This window comes from Macaca mulatta, chromosome 4 (assembly GCF_049350105.2).
Source record: "Macaca mulatta isolate MMU2019108-1 chromosome 4, T2T-MMU8v2.0, whole genome shotgun sequence".
NCBI lineage: Eukaryota > Metazoa > Chordata > Mammalia > Primates > Cercopithecidae > Macaca > Macaca mulatta.
Window position 1 is genome coordinate 132,752,503 of NC_133409.1, and position 12,666 is coordinate 132,765,168.

A 12,666-nucleotide genomic window follows, 5' to 3' on the forward strand; every position below is an offset into this window, starting at 1 on the left:
AATTCAATATATCCTGATAGAAAATGAAACAAAATTATTTCAAAGAGCAGTGGAACATGAACCTCTTAATTAGGTTTGATGTCTAGAGATCTTTTTATGCCTGAATACTTATCAAAGTAGCTAATGAAAAGAGTAGGAATTAGAATATTTGTTGATAATTTGCTCCTTTATTACCTGATTTGTTCCCTGAAGGATCTAAAGCCATTTATGAAAATATGTAGGACGGGCGCAGTGAGTGGCTCATGCCTGTAATCCCAGCACTTTGGGAGGCGAAAGCGGGCAGATCACTTGAGGCCAGGAGTTCGAGACCAGTCTGACCAATATGGAGAAACCCTGTCTCTACTAAAAATACAAAATTAGCTGGGCATGGTGGCACTTGCCTGTAATCCCAGCTACTAGGGAGGCTGAGGCAGGATAATCGTTTGAACCTGGGAGGTGGAGGTTGCTAGGTTGTGGTGAGCCAAGATCGCGCCACTGCACTACAGCCTGGGCAACAAGAGCAAAACTCTGTAAAAAGAAAGAAGAAAGAAAGAGAGAGAGAGAGACAGTGAGAGAGAGAAGAAGGAAGATATGTAAAATATATCAAGAAAAATAATTAAATTAAAATTCGGCAAAGGAGAAATAGAGGGACAAAGTAATATGGAGTCAAAAGTGAGGTTAATATGCAAAGTATGGAGCATGGGACATAATCCTATGTATATAATTGATCATCCTTAATCACGAATTTCATATTTGAAAATTTACCTGCTCACTAGCATTTATTTGTAATTCCCAATTCAATACTTGTGGCACTTTTACAGTCATTTGCAGTCATGCATAGAGCAACAAAAAGAACTGGGTTTCCTAACTCACATGTTTCCAGCTAAGGCTGAACAGGGTGCTCTGTCTTCTTGTTTGTTCTCATACTGTAAACAAGTGCCCTTTTCATGGTCTGTTTAGTGCTAAGTTTTTCAAGTTTTTGTACTTCGTGTTGATTTTGCTGTTTAAAAATGGAACAAAAGCATAGCATGTTTTGGCTGTATTGGTGTTTCTAAGTGCAAAAAGGCTGTGATGTGAATAATGGAGGAAATACATGTGTTGGGTAAGTTTCGTTTGGACATGAGTTACAATGCTTTTGAATCAACAATGTATATTAATGTGTCTTTCAACAAAAACACATATAAAACAAGGTTACTACTGATCTGCTGATGAAAATACCGTAACCAGAGGCTGACAGGAACCTAGCTGTATTTCTACTTGGAACAATGTTTCAGTATTGACTAAGTCAGTGTCTGGTATCATTTTATTGAAAACAACTACCACAATGAGAATCAACTGTACTTGCAGCAGGTGAGAGGTCACTTTTGACACTAAACTTTCTAACCTAAAGTGAAACAAATATGATTAGTTTCATGATGCAGTTTGCCCAGAAAATTGTCCTCCTTACACTCTTTCCTCTAACATACACTTGTTTTTTCACTTATGCCATCTCTGAAGTCCATTACTCTAGCTTATTATTTATTATTTATTTATTATTATTATTTCTTTTGACACAGTCTTGCTCTGTTGCCCAGGCTAGAGTGCAGTGCCATGATCTTGGCTCACTGCAACCTCCACCTCCCAGGTTCAAGTGATTCTCCTGTCTCAGCCTCCTGAGTAGCTGGGATTACAAGCACACACCTGTAGGGAGACACCATGAAACTACTGCTACGGAATAAAATATGAAATGCTCCTGATTATTGTAAATACAAAATTGCATGCAGGATTGTGTAAAGACAATGCTAGGTCGGACTGCCAGAATGAGCCAACAGCGTGTGATGTGCTTCCTCCTGTAGAGAGCCTATGAATGGACGTGCAGTCAGGGAGGTTTCACATCACCAAGATTCCTATTCCAGAAAAGCAGATGTTCATAGCTCTGGGAATGGAATGTGACCCTTGTGGAGAGCCTATAAATGGATGCTTGAGGGGCCCCTGTCCATATGGATAAGATAGGGCTATAAACACCCTCATCTTGCCACGGCTCTTCTAGGCCTCTTTAGGGTTAAAGCATACTCCCTTCTGAGGATTTCTGGTCTAACCAGTTGTCTAGCTTCACATCATGTTTCTATGGATTGTTTGTAACCAGCTTTTGCTGCAACTGTTACTGCTGATTAATATCTTGCTAATCACAGATTATGGAAAGACTGCGTTTCTGTTTTAAGGCTCTGTTAGAAATTACTGATGCACACATTATTTTGTAAATTCCTATCTCCATATACTGTAAATTGCATACAGATGTTATGTTAAAGAATTACTTCATCCCCATGTGACCATCTCACCTCATAATCAAATGACCCTAAATCCCTCACTAACCTACCCCCGCCCTCACTAAATTTAATAATAAATGCTGGTATATTCAGTGCATTGGCACCACCGTGGGACCAGAAGGCAGTGACCCCCACTGGACCCAGCTTTCACTATCTTGTGTTTGTCTGTTATTTCTCGGCCTGCTGATCTGCCTGGGAACAAAGAGAGAGCTCCGTTGCATTGCGGGCTGCTGGCCAGATCCTGCAATACACACCACCACGCCTGGCTATTTTTTTTAATATTTTTAGTAGAGATAGGGGTTTCACCATGTTGGTCAGGCTGATCTCAAACTCCTGACCTCATGTGATCCACCTGCCTTGACCTCCCAAAGTGCTGGGATTACAGGCGTGAGCCACCCCACCCGGCCTCTAATTTCTTAGTAGTAAAACCTCTCCTTAATCAGGCTTTAACCTACCCTTCAAGACTATACTTTTGCAACTCACAAATGACTCAGGGTGACAAACTAAAATCAGAGACATTCCCCCATGGATTGATGCAGAGAGGACACTATAATTAATCTACATTTGACAATATCCTTTCAGGAAACAGTGATTCCTTTCATAAGGATCTTTTATTAAATAGAATTTATTTTTTATTTTTTATTTTTTATTTTTATTTATTATTATTATTATACTTTAAGTTCTAGGGTACATGTGCATAACGTGCAGGCTTGTTACATATGTATACTTGTGCCATGTTGGTGTGCTGCACCCTTCAACTCGTCAGCACCCATCAACTCGTCATTTACATCAGGTATAACTCCCAATGCAATCCCTCCACCCTCCCCACTCCCCATGATAGGCCCCGGTGTGTGATGTTCCCCTTCCCGAGTCCAAGTGATCTCATTGTTCAGTTCCCACCTATGAGTGAGAACATGTGGTGTTTGGTTTTCTGTTCTTGTGATAGTTTGCTAAGAATGATGGTTTCCAGCTGCATCCATGTCCCTACAGAGGACACATACTCATCCTTTTTTATGGCTGCAGAGTATTCCATGGTGTATATGTGCCACATTTTCTTAATCCAGTCTGTCACTGATGGATATTTGGGTTGATTCCAAGTCTTTGCTATTGTGAATAGTGCCGCAATAAACATACGTGTGCATGTGTCTTTATAGCAGCATGATTTATAATCCTTTGGGTATATACCCAGTAATGGGATGGCTGGGTACTTCTAGTTCTAGATCTAGTTCTAGTTCTAGATCTAGATATGGTACTTCTAGTTCTAGATCTTTGAGGAATCGCCATACTGTTTTCCATAATGGTTGAACTAGTTTACAATCCCATCAACAGTGTAAAAGTGTTCCTATTTCTCCACATCCTCTCCAGCACCTGTTGTTTCCTGACTTTTTAATGATCGCCATTCTAACTGGTGTGAGATGGTATCTCATTGTGGTTTTGATTTGCATTTCTCTGATGGCCAGTGATGATGAGCATTTTTTTCATGTGTCTGTTGGCTGTATGAATGTCTTCTTTTGAGAAGTGTCTGTTCATATACTTTGCCCACTTTTTGATGGGGTTGTTTGTTTTTTTCTTGTAAATTTGTTTGAGTTCTTTGTAGGTTCTGGATATTAGCCCTTTGTCAGATGAGTAGATTGCAAATATTTTCTCCCATTCTGTAGGTTGCCTGTTCACTCTGATGGTAGTTTCTTTTGCTGTGCAGAAGCTCTTTAGTTTAATGAGATCCCATTTGTCAATTTTGGCTTTTGCTGCCGTTGCTTTTGGTGTTTTAGACATGAAGTCTTTCCCCATGCCTATGTCCTGAATGGTACTACCTAGGTTTTCCTCTAGGATTTTTATGGTATTAGGTCTAACATTTAAGTCTCTAATCCATCTTGAATTAATTTTCGTATAAGGAGTAAGGAAAGGATCCAGTTTCAGCTTTCTACTTATGGCTAGCCAATTTTCCCAGCACCATTTATTAAATAGGGAATCCTTTCCCCATTTCTTGTTTCTCTCAGGTTTGTCAAAGATCAGATGGCTGTAGATGTGTGGTATTATTTCTGAGGACTCTGTTCTGTTCCATTGGTCTATATCTCTGTTTCAGTACCAGTACCATGCTGTTTTGGTTACTGTAGCCTTGTAGTATAGTTTGAAGTCAGGTAGCGTGATGCCTCCAGCTTTGTTCTTTTGACTTAGGATTGTCTTGGAGATGCAGGCTCTTTTTTGGTTCCATATGAACTTTAAAGCAGTTTTTTCCAATTCTGTAAAGAAACTCATTGGTAGCTTGATGGGGATGGCATTGAATCTATAAATAACCTTGGGCAGTATGGCCATTTTCATGATATTGATTCTTCCTATCCATGAGCATGGTATGTTCTTCCATTTGTTTGTGTCCTCTTTTATTTCACTGAGCAGTGGTTTGTAGTTCTCCTTGAAGAGGTCCTTTACATCCCTTGTAAGTTGGATTCCTAGATATTTTATTCTCTTTGAAGCAATTGTTAATGGAAGTTCATTCATGATTTGGCTCTCTGTTTGTCTGTTACTGGTTTATAAGAATGCTTGTGATTTTTGCACATTAATTTTGTATCCTGAGACTTTGCTGAAGTTGCTTATCAGCTTAAGGAGATTTTGGGCTGAGACAATGGGGTTTTCTAAATATACAATCATGTCATCTGCAAACAGGGACAATTTGACTTCTTCTTTTCCTAACTGAATACCCTTGATTTCTTTCTCTTGCCTGATTGCCCTAGCCAGAACTTCCAACACTATGTTGAATAGGAGTGGTAAGAGAGGGCATCCCTGTCTTGTGCCAGTTTTCAAAGGGAATTTTTCCAGTTTTTGCCAATCAAAACTGCTCAACTACATGGAAACTGAACAACCTGCTCCTGAATGACTACTGGGTACATAACGAAATGAAGGCAGAAATAAAGATGTTCTTTGAAACCAATGAGAACAAAGATACAACATACCAGAATCTCTGGGACACATTTAAAGCAGTGTGTAGAGGGAAATTTATAGCACTAAATGCCCACAAGAGAAAGCAGGAAAGATCTAAAATTGACACTCTAACATCACAATTAAAAGAACTAGAGAAGCAAGAGCAAACACATTCAAAAGCTAGCAGAAGGCAAGAAATAACTAAGATCAGAGCAGAACTGAAGGAGATAGAGACACAAAAAACCCTCCAAAAAATCAATGAATCCAGGAGTTGGTTTTTTGGAAAGATCAACAAAATTGACAGACCGCTAGCAAGACTAATAAAGAAGAAAAGAGAAGAATCAAATAGACACAATAAAAAATGATAAAGGGGATATCACCACCGACCCCACAGAAATACTACCATCAGAGAATACTATAAACACCTCTATGCAAATAAACTAGAAAATCTAGAAGAAATGGATAATTTCCTGGACACGTACACTCTTCCAATACTAAACCAGGAAGAAGTTGAATCCCTGAATAGACCAATAGCAGGCTCTGAAATTGAGGCAATAATTAATAGCCTACCAACCAAAAAAAGTCCAGGACCAGATGGATTCACAGCTGAATTCTACCAGAGGTACAAGGAGGAGCTGGTACCATTCCTTCTGAAACTATTCCAATCAATAGAAAAAGAGGGAATCCTCCCTAACTCGTTTTATGAGGCCAACATCATCCTGATACCAAAGCCTGGCAGAGACACAACAAAAAGAGAGAATTTTAGACCAATATCCCTGATGAACATCGATGCAAAAATCCTCAATAAAATACTGGCAAACCGGATTCAGCAGCACATCAAAAAGCTTATCCACCATGATCAAGTGGGCTTCATCCCTGGGATGCAAGGCTGGTTCAACATTCGCAAATCAGTAAACATAATCCAGCATATAAACAGAACCAAAGACAAGAACCACATGATTATCTCAATAGATGCAGAAAAGGCTTTTGACAAAATTCAACAGCCCTTCATGCTAAAAACGCTCAATAAATTTGGTATTGATGGAACGTACCTCAAAATAATAAGAGCTATTTATGACAAACCCACAGCCAATATCATACTGAATGGGCAAAAAGTGGTTAAATAGAATTTTTTTTAATGCCACAAAATAGAGCAGAAATTCTCATTGATGCAGAAAATATTTTCTACACATTTTTGTAACATGTTAGAGAGTCATAATGACGATTAACTCTGAAAGCTACAAGAGCAGAATGTCATATCCTTACCACTCAATTACTACTCTCCACAATCAGTATGTTCTGGAATTGGAAGGTAAAGGTTAGTGACTCCTTTAACCAAATTATAGCCAATAGACTCACTGTTTGAAAGTACTTGTCAAGAAAAAGAATTATGCTCATATAAGTTTTAGAAACTGAAGTTTCTTTGAGGGCATTTGAGTATTTATAAGCACAGAGCAAGCATCTAAAATATTTTATTGATTAATATTTATCATAACAATGAAAGCATGAAACTCCCCTGGGAGACTTTTAAGTCTTGTAAACAATAAAACATAAGATCTCCGTTTTTATAATGTAATACACTATTTACCATACAATGGTGGGCATTTGTTAACGAGGAAATACATTTTTTTTGCACTTGCAATCCGATGCTAATAATTATTTTTGATATGTTAGGATTTTTGTTCAGAGAGGTTGTTCTAGTTGTACCCATATCACAATGCAGACAAATTTATACTTGGCAATGCTTATTGTCGTCACATCAAAATTTAAGGGTAAAAATTTTCCTCATATCAAAATTTAAGAGTTTAAAAAACCCCAAACAAAAACACGCCGAGAAGTGAAACAAAATATATCTTTCCTTGAAACCTAAGGTTGGATTTCATCTCTTTATTTTTCCTATCCCTTTCTGCAATTATAAACTATGACTTGAAATGTATTATATTAATGAATAAATGTTTACCTGCTGGGAGTTCATCCAAAACTGAGGGTTTTCAGCTGTGTATCAGTCTAGCAGCTCCTTTTATATCAATGGTAAGTTTATTCTTCAAGGCTACCTCCCTAATTAGCCCTTAGTAGAAAGAGGAGGGAGAGGAAAAAAAAAAAAAGTGCCCACACCTGTAGAGGGGGAGGAGTTTATGATGTTGGTCAGGTGAAAATCATCTCACATACAGCACAGGCATTTCCACTACATCCCTTCCTTTTTATCACATTTGGCCTTATGGTGTAAAAGGCAATGAATACTAATCTTGATTTAGAGATAGGTATTTTCTAGACATAAAGCCTGTCTATTAATCAGTATCTCATGAACGAGAATAAAAAGAAAAGGAACCCAGGTGAATGGTAGTACGATAAGAAAATAATATAAAGGTATTGACCCCTAGTTATTTTTTATATATTCTGAAGAAAACGATTTTGCTGCCCTAAACTTACAAGGCTGAAAGGGGGTAATCTCTACAGAGGATACGTAAGAACATGAGAGTCATTTAAAGAATTTTAATTACTTCAGCCTATTCTTTTAAATGAAAAGTCATTCAGAGTTTACCCACTTCTTTCAAAAGACTGAAATTTCAACAACCATGTTAGTATTTACTTGGACATCTCAGCACTCAATACCTGAATCTTAAAATAATATGCAACACAAATGTCTCAATGGCATATGCAGAGTGCTTCAGTTTGAATGCGGTCACATGGGAGGATTCTGTTTACCATCTTTATGTCTCATAAAATGGTAAGTTAGGGCATTCTTCACTAGAGGGCACTGAGCTTTGTAATACAATGGGCAGCTAGTAGTTGACAACGAGTGGAGAAATTGTATTAGGTGTCAATTACTGAATGTCAAAATAAGAGCTTTTGATCTGGCTGTATATACTGATAACTTCTTTTTTAAAAGATGTTACTGAGAACAAAGTATACCTACTTTTGGCCCTAAGGAGCCTATATAAATATAGTTTTCTAAATATTAACTGAGTAAAATAGATTTTTTATAAGTTAAGCTAAGGCTTTTATTTACAAAACAGAAACTCCTTTAGATAGTAAGTGCAATATCCTGGGGGAAACTTTAAAAAGTTTGAGGTCTGGTTATTTATAAACTCTGAGACATGTAAAAGTCTCCCCAAATTTAGATTACATCTTGTTTCCAAGTGCATTTAAAACAGAAACTTGAGCTCTTTGTTCTTTATAAAACATCAGAACTAATTGGATCTAACTTTTGCCTGAATAAATAAATGATAAGACAAAACATTACTTTTCCAGGACAGTATGGTTGAAGGTAATTAAATTTGAGATATTTATATATATCAGGCTAAGGCAAACTTTTAATTCTGAGATTAAAGGAAAAGGGAGGAAAAAAGGAGATTCCCACTGTAAGATTAAAGAAATTGTCTTCTGAAGACCCAGGTGAACAAATCCGCAATACATATCATCACTTTACTGAGAAAAATACATCAGATTGTACTTTGCTGTAATAGGGGTTATTCATTAGATTCAGTAGCCCCTTCTACTTGTAGTTTATCAGAAGACTCCTAAGAAGAGGTTCAGTTATTTTTTCACTTCCTTGTTCTATCATTTACTATCTGTGTGATCTTAAGTGATTTAGCCTCCCGGTGCCACAGTTTCTTCACCTGCAGGATGGAGGTAATAATGAATGTTAAGAGGTTTAATTCCCATAGGGTTGTCATTTAGCTTAAACATTGGCATAAATATATGTATATATGTAATGGGATTAGACTAGTACCTGGCATGTAGCAAGCACTCAATAAACGTTAGCCATTTTTCTCATTGTTATTACTGTCTTATATCCCTGTTGTACCATTTGAAAACTTAAAGTAATTTTAAGGACCCCTCTAGGGGGTAGAAATGGGTCAAAATTGGCTAAGGCACATTTATTTCTATTAGTGTAAAAATGAAAAACTTCATTTTTAAAATGTGCTCTATTGTAGTTCTATTGAATTTAGAAAATGTCCCTCTTTTATCTTCTTCTTTGTCCAGTTTTAACAGCTATTATGTCCAATTTTGGATATGGTTGCTAAAGCAACTTCACAGCCCTGAGAAGAACAGAGGCTACTTTAATAAGACAGCAAACCCCTAAGCCAAGAAAAATTGGTTCTATGGTGGCTTAGTTGTGAAGAAACACATTTAGTAACAACTCTAAACCAAAAATGCAAATTAGAAAACAAAAATAGCTCTTTTGACATAATAAAGCCCAACTGAGAAATTAAAATTTCTCTCTGCTTTTACGTTCCTTCTTTCCTTTCTCTCTCTCAAAGCTAAATATTTCTTAACAATGAATGAAACATGAGAGGATTTAGACTTATGTTTAGAAACTAAGCCAATAAGTATACTTCAAATACTAATTTTGACAGGTGCAACTGCATATTTTTGGTAAACACAGAATGCCAAGAAATTCTATCCAACCAAATAAACAAAAGTAAATCCCTTAATTTTTAGGTTCCAGTGCAGGTGGCTCATATTTAAACAAAGCCTGTTTGTTGAACATATGCCAACTGGGAGTTGGGGAAAATCAAAGGGCTCATATAAAGTAAGAATTTTAAGTGGCTGACATTACACTAAGGTTCTGCAACAAATCTGTAAAGTCCGCCTCTCAAAACAGTTCTACCAATTCACCTTCCTTCAGCACAAGTACTCAGTGCCCATTTTTCAGCAATTTTCTTTTAGCTTTTTCCAGTCTTCGTCAATTTGATAGGTGAAAACATGTTTTAATTTGCATTTAAATGGTGAAGTTAAGGTTGAACATCTTTCAAATACTTATGGATGTCTTCCTTTGAGAACTGCCCATTTTCCTATTTGTATTTAAGCTATTTGTTAATGATATTTTAGAGCTCTTTATTAATAAAAGTTTTATTTCTTTTATTTATATTGTAGATATTTTCCTGTTTGTGATGTGTTTTTGGCTTGGTTTTGTATTATTATTATTATTTTTTTTGAGATAGAGTCTCACTCTGTTGCCCAGGCTGGAGTGCAGTGGCATGATTTCACCTCACTGCAACCTCCATTTCCCAGGATCAAGTGATTCTCCTGCCCCAGCCTCTTGAGTAGCTGGGATTACAGGCGTCCACCATCACACCCGGCTAATTTTTCTATTTTTAATAGAGACGGGGTTTCACCTTGTTGGCCAGGCTGGTCTCGAACTCCTGACCTCAGGTGATCCACCTGCCTCAGCCTCCCAAAGTGCTGGGATTACAGGTGTGAACCACCATGCCCAGCCAGTTTCGTATTTTTAAAAATCTTATTTCAAAAAGTTCAAAAGATTATGTAATAATCTTTCATGGTTTTACTTTTGCTTATATGCATAATAGGGCATTTGCTACCGTGACATCCACTGTTCATTTATTTCTTTTTAGCTTCCATTTTTATATTTAACTTTATTTACTGGGAATGTGTTTAGGCATAAAGTAGGAATATTAAACATCCTCTCACCCTCCATCATGTAATTAGCCAGTTTTATGAAGACCATTTATTGAATAATACATATTTTTCTGTATGTCATTTGAAATGCTATCTTTATCATGTGCTACATTTTAATACAATATATCCTCTATTCTGAAAGTGTATTTTTTTTAAGTTTCTGGCATTGGCATTTATCAGTCACTAAAGAAGAGATGCATCATAGTTGGCATGGGCTGTGCATGGGAGAAGTTAGATGGCTGACTGAGGAGGACTGTTATTTGAATTATTGGGACCACGTATAGTTAATTTATTTATTTTATTTTTTGAGATGGAATCTCACTCTGTCACCCAGGCTGGAGTGTAGTGGCACTATCTGGGCTCACTGCAATCTCTGCCTTCTGGGTTCAAGCGATCCTCCTGCCTCAACCTCCCGATTACAGGAGCCCACCACTGTGCCTGGCCAATTTTGGTATTTTTAGTAGAGACAGGGTTTCACCATGTTGGCCAGGCTGGTCTCGAACTCCTGACCTCAGATGATCTGCCCGCCTCAGCCCCCCAAAGTGTTGAAATTACAGGCGTCAGCCACTGCGCCCGGTAGTTTAATTTTATTTGGATCTTGTCTTGGGTCTCTTTAGTGTGGCCATAAAGGAATACCTGAGGCTGGGTATTTTATAAAGAAAAGAGATTTATTTGGCTCATGGTTCTGTAGGCTGCACAAAAAGCATCGTGCCAGCATCTGCTTCTGGCCAGGGACTCAGGTTGCTTCTACTCATGGTGGAATGTGAAGGGGAGCTGGCATTTGCAGATCATGTGGTGAGAGAGAAAACAAGAAAGAGGTGCTAGGCTTTTTAAGAAGCAGTTCTCATGGGAACCAAGAGAACTTATTTACTCCTGGGAGAATGTCACCAAGCCATTCATGGGGGATCTGTCCCCAGATTTCTCCCATCTGGCCCCACCTCCAATATTGGGCATCAGATTTCAACATAAGATTTGGTGGGATGAAAAACACATCTCATGTCTTTCTCACATTGCAAAATACAATTATTCCATCCCCCAAAGTCTTAACTTGTTCCAGCATCAACTCAAAGTCTAAAGTCTCATTTGAGACTCAAGGCAAATTCCTTACAACTGTGAACCTGTAAAATAAAAAACAAGTTATTTACTTCCAAGATACAATGGTGGTACAGACATTCCCTTTCCAAAAGGGAGGAATAGGCCAAAAGAAAGGGGTAATAGGCCCCATGTGAGTCCCAAAGCTGTCAGGACAGATATTAAATATTAAAGCTCAAAAATAATCTGCTTTGACTCCATGTCCCGCATCCTAAGAACACTGGTTCAAGGGGTGGGTTCCAGAGCCTCAGGCATCTCCATCCCCATGGCTTTGCTGGGTGCAGCCCATGTAGCTGCTCTCACGGGTTGGAATCCAATACCTGCAGGCTGAGATTGTAAGCTGTTGGTGGCTCTACCATTCTGAGATCGGAGAGTGTTAGCCCTGCTCCATCTGCTCCAGTAGGTACTTCTCTAGTAGAGGCTCTCAGCCCCTGTGGCAGGCTTCTGTCTGGGCACCCAGGCTTTCTAATACATCCTCTCAAATGTAAGTGGAAGCTGCCAAGTCTCCACTACTCTTGCATTCTGCATGCTTGCAGACTTAACACCACATGGAAGTCCCCAAGGCTTACTGGGTACACCTTCCAGAGCAGCAGCCTGAGGCCTTTTGAGCTGGTGCCATTGGGGTACAGGGAGCAGTATCACCTGCCCCGTCAAAAAGCCATTCTTTCATTCTAAACTTCTTAATCTGTGATGGGAGGGGTGGCATCAAAGATTTCTGAAATAGCTTTGAGACTTTTTTTCTCCATAGTCTTATTAGCACCTGGGCCCTTTTAGTCATGCTCATCTCTTTAGCAAACTATTGCTCCTGCTTGGCCATACTCTCAGACTCCTCTCCTAAACACACTCTTCTTTCCTTCTCTAACACAAGGCAAGGCTGCACATTTTCCAATTTTCCTCTGGTTTCTACTGTAAGCAGTTAGAAGTAAACATGCAGCAGTCTGAGTACTTT